This window comes from Alosa sapidissima, chromosome 8 (assembly GCF_018492685.1).
Source record: "Alosa sapidissima isolate fAloSap1 chromosome 8, fAloSap1.pri, whole genome shotgun sequence".
NCBI classification, from domain to species: Eukaryota; Metazoa; Chordata; class Actinopteri; order Clupeiformes; family Clupeidae; genus Alosa; species Alosa sapidissima.
This window is the reverse complement of record NC_055964.1, coordinates 26,174,263-26,177,946: the sequence shown is the minus strand read 5'-3', so window position 1 is coordinate 26,177,946 and position 3,684 is coordinate 26,174,263. Positions and strand designations below refer to the sequence as shown.

Below are 3,684 nucleotides of genomic sequence, written 5' to 3'. Positions count from 1 at the left end.
CATCAGTTAACTTCATTCAACTGCGCTTGTAGGCGCTAGCTGCCATTCAATTGTGGACGTTCGTAAATTGCGTTTATGGGAGGAGAAAGGCAGATAAAAGCGCAGTTTACACTAAGGATTGAACGACTGATAAATACGACGGAAACTTGGGTCTGACAGCGTTCGCAATTTGCGGTTTGTCTATGACGCTGATAACGCTACGTTCGCAAATGTACGTACATCTGGCCCACAGTGAGGTGAAGCACACACTAATCCCGGTGCAGTGAGCTGCCTGCAACAACAGCGGCGCTCGGGGAGCAGTGAGGGGTTAGGTGCCTTGCTCAAGGGCACTTCAGCCGCTTTCTACTGGTCGGGGTTTGAACCGGCAACCCTCCGGTCACAAGTCCGGAGCGCTAACCAGGAGGCCACGGCTTCCCCAACTAAGAATGCACTTGTGCACTCATATTAAGTATTTAGGTAAGTACAGAAGTATGCGACTTGGAACACAGCCACTATCTCGTTTACGAAAACATGACTGTACAAACACAAACACACTGAATGGACAAAGAATGGGGGTAGAGGAGCGCTTCTTGGACTCTAAAGTTTGGTTAAGTCAGAGGTGCTCTTTGGATGGGAAACTAAATGCCAAGAATCAAGAAACTCCAAGGCACTCTATTGAAAAAGTTAAAAAGCCTTTATTATCATGGCTTGGTCAAGTTAACCTTCTAAAAAACTCCAACGTGTTTTTGGCTACATGCCTTCTTCTCGGAGTTAAAAACTGAAACTGTCAAGGTTTGTTGCACTGAATATATTTCTACACCTGCCCACAGTCAAAATGCTGCACAAACAAATCCAATAACATTGAACTTTCCGGCTGGCTGGGATTGACTCGGGTGCCTACTAATGTAGAAAATGGACAAAAATCTTTCAGTGTTCAGAAACAGAAAACTGCTTTGATTTTTTGACAATGTGGGAAAGTGGACTTTTACAATGAGTTCACCAAAGCAAAAGGCTGTTTTCAATATAAAACACAAAGACTACACATCTTGGAAACAATAATGCTGTGAATACCATTCTCTCCGTGTTTGAACCTGTGAATAGACACATCATGACCTTCAATTACAGTTGAAAAGTCTGTTTCAACAAAAAAGCCCTTTCACTGAGGTATTCGGAGACATAATGGTTTGCATGACCAGGAGCAGCCTTTGTTGGTTACACAAAACCTCAGTGATGGGTGTGATTTTGAAAGCACCATTAAACTGGTAATTCATGAGTTGAGATGAGCGTAAGCTGCCTGTGTTGTATACAGCACATTAGGCACCCCTGGCTGAGTACTGGTGTTTATTAACTCTTGGGAGAGTCTGGGATACGCAAAGGGCCATCAGGAAAATGTGGAGAAGCAGCACAGTAACAAAGTCAAGACCTCACTCCCGGCATTCGCTCCGAGTGCAGTTTCAGATTAATTGTATTTTGTCTGTAAACAATCATCTGTGCCACCGTTACGCTTAGCCAGCTCTTTGTGTTTACAAAACAGTTTAACAGCATGTGGGGTCGACACTGGTAAACCTCACGAGTGTTACAGAACCACCCTGCACCACCACACAGAAAAAGGCTGTGCCAACATCGCAGTCTGTCTCAGAATCACCACAGCAGTCTTACAGCGAAGCCGTAAAAATAAAAAGTAAAAATATCATGGCTGTCAGACTTTTATTGAAAGAAAAAGTCAGAGGCTGCAAATGCAATGATGTTAACAAAGCCATGTAATGGATAGGAGCACCAGTGAGAGACATGTTCATTTGGTAAGTCAGGCCTCATAGTCTCTCCTGATGTTGTCTGAACGCGCCGTAAAACAGCAGGCGTTTAATGGCCGAGGCCGGCCGACATCAGACCGGGGATCTCCGGTGCGGGGAACGCTGGGGCCTCCCTGACCCCTTCGCTAAGCGCCGCTAAGAGGGGAAAAGAGCGCGGCACGCAGACTCCAGCCACTATTGGAAACTCTCAATTGAGTGTTTCAACATATGTTGCCGCCCGAGGTGAGCGAGGAGACTGTGTGGGGCATAATTTAAACCAGCCGTGTGTTAAAAGGGGCTTAATCCTGAACGGGTTACAGGCGAAATCAGAAATCCATGTGTACCATTACCAATACGTCTAGCTTGAGATAGGAACATGAAAAGGTCCTTTTAAAAAATAAATAAATTAAATAAAAAGGTAATTGTATAGTTTAATCTCTCTCCAGAAAGCATGGCAAATCCTGTTAATTTATTTCTATCTTTAACATCAAGAGAGCCATAATTAATTAAGCTGCATTTGCCTGTGAAAGGAGAGCCCAGACAGCATCCGGCTCCAGCTGATATGAATTCATTCTTGATGTTTCAAAATGAGTCACTTAGAAGGTGACTGCCATGCCATTCAAGATTTCCGTTTCTTTCTTCAACAGATGTCAATCACCTCTCTGTTTTCTTCAAGAATGGCTCCAAATTAGGGAGTGTAATTATCATTAATTGAGCCCCTTTCATAGAATTCTGTGTTTTTCTTCTCTGCTTCTCATCATTCCGTCGCCAGTCATTTTCACCGTGAGACAAATACCCCTGTGGTAACCATAGCGACCCCGTCTGCCCATTCGTTCTGCCTGGCTAGGACAGCGATGACCTTCCTGTGTTCTCTCCCAGACGTCACCATTGACGCCTCCACCACCAGGGCGGCCATCACTGTGGCCATCCATCTCCAGGACTGCCTTCTGAAGCGGCTCTCTCCTTACTAATGAAGTACAGGCACCTGCACTTTCTCCACTCCAAACCCCCTCCCTCCTCCTCCTTCTCCTCCTCCCGTGACCCCTCAAGGTGTCTCACATGTCAGCGTCAGCGTCATGAAAGCAAGGCTGGGCTGGTCAGGGGTGGGAAGGCTACTCGAGGCAGGAATCCAGAAGGATCTATACAGTAGATGACTCTGCTATAAATTCACATTAGTAATATTTACTGCAATGTTATAATGCCATTTGCAATACTATTTAGACACCGCTTTGATCTGTTTGCTATAATACCAAACTGAAATAACTATGAACACAAGGAGCTGGTTAGTAATTTATTATTAGTGAAAGCTGGCTTATGTAGGGCAGACATTTTTATTTTGACACCCCCCAGAGCTGCTGTCTAATGTCTACTGTTGCACACACAACTCTAGTTGCTGACATGTTGGTGTGACATGCATTATTTTGTTATGTTGACATTTAGGACTTCTGTTGCCTTTACCCATGGGTTCAATTAATAATTCTTGTTGGAAAACAATTCAAAGTAAGACGATGCAAAAAGCATAATGACACACTTCCTTCATGCTTCATAGGAGTTTTGTGCATCATGCACACCAAATTGTACAAGCCCTGTGAAAGCAAAGCTTGAATCAGTTTAAACATATATTATTACACAGCGCTTCAGAGTGCTGCAGAAAGTTCCATTTGCATGAATAGGCCTTCCCATTTGTAGGTCTGTGAAAACTATATTTACTACAAAGTATATAATGACCGCTGTCAATGGCAATGGTTTTGTGCTTTTGTATGGAGTGATTTTTGTGCCACTAGAAACTGAATCTGAATATTTTGTATTTTCATTTGAATTGCTGAATTTGAGCAATTGTATTGGGGGGAAAAACTGATTTGAATATATTTGGAAATTAAATTCATAAGTTTGTAACTGAATCCCATAAACTTGA

At 43.4% G+C, this 3,684-nt stretch overlaps 1 long non-coding RNA gene across 1 annotated transcript in view; it reads left to right on the top strand.

Annotated features, from left to right (window-relative positions):
• The first annotated feature begins 297 nt into the window (after nucleotides 1-297).
• Nucleotides 298-3,684, top strand: part of LOC121715489 — a 3,965-nt gene continuing 578 nt past the window's right edge. The window contains exons 1-3 of the long non-coding RNA XR_006033606.1: nucleotides 298-456; nucleotides 1,514-2,012; nucleotides 2,417-3,684. The exon at nucleotides 2,417-3,684 is cut by the window's right edge and continues 578 nt beyond it. This is a non-coding gene — a long non-coding RNA (uncharacterized LOC121715489). The remainder of the gene's footprint in view (nucleotides 457-1,513; nucleotides 2,013-2,416) is intronic.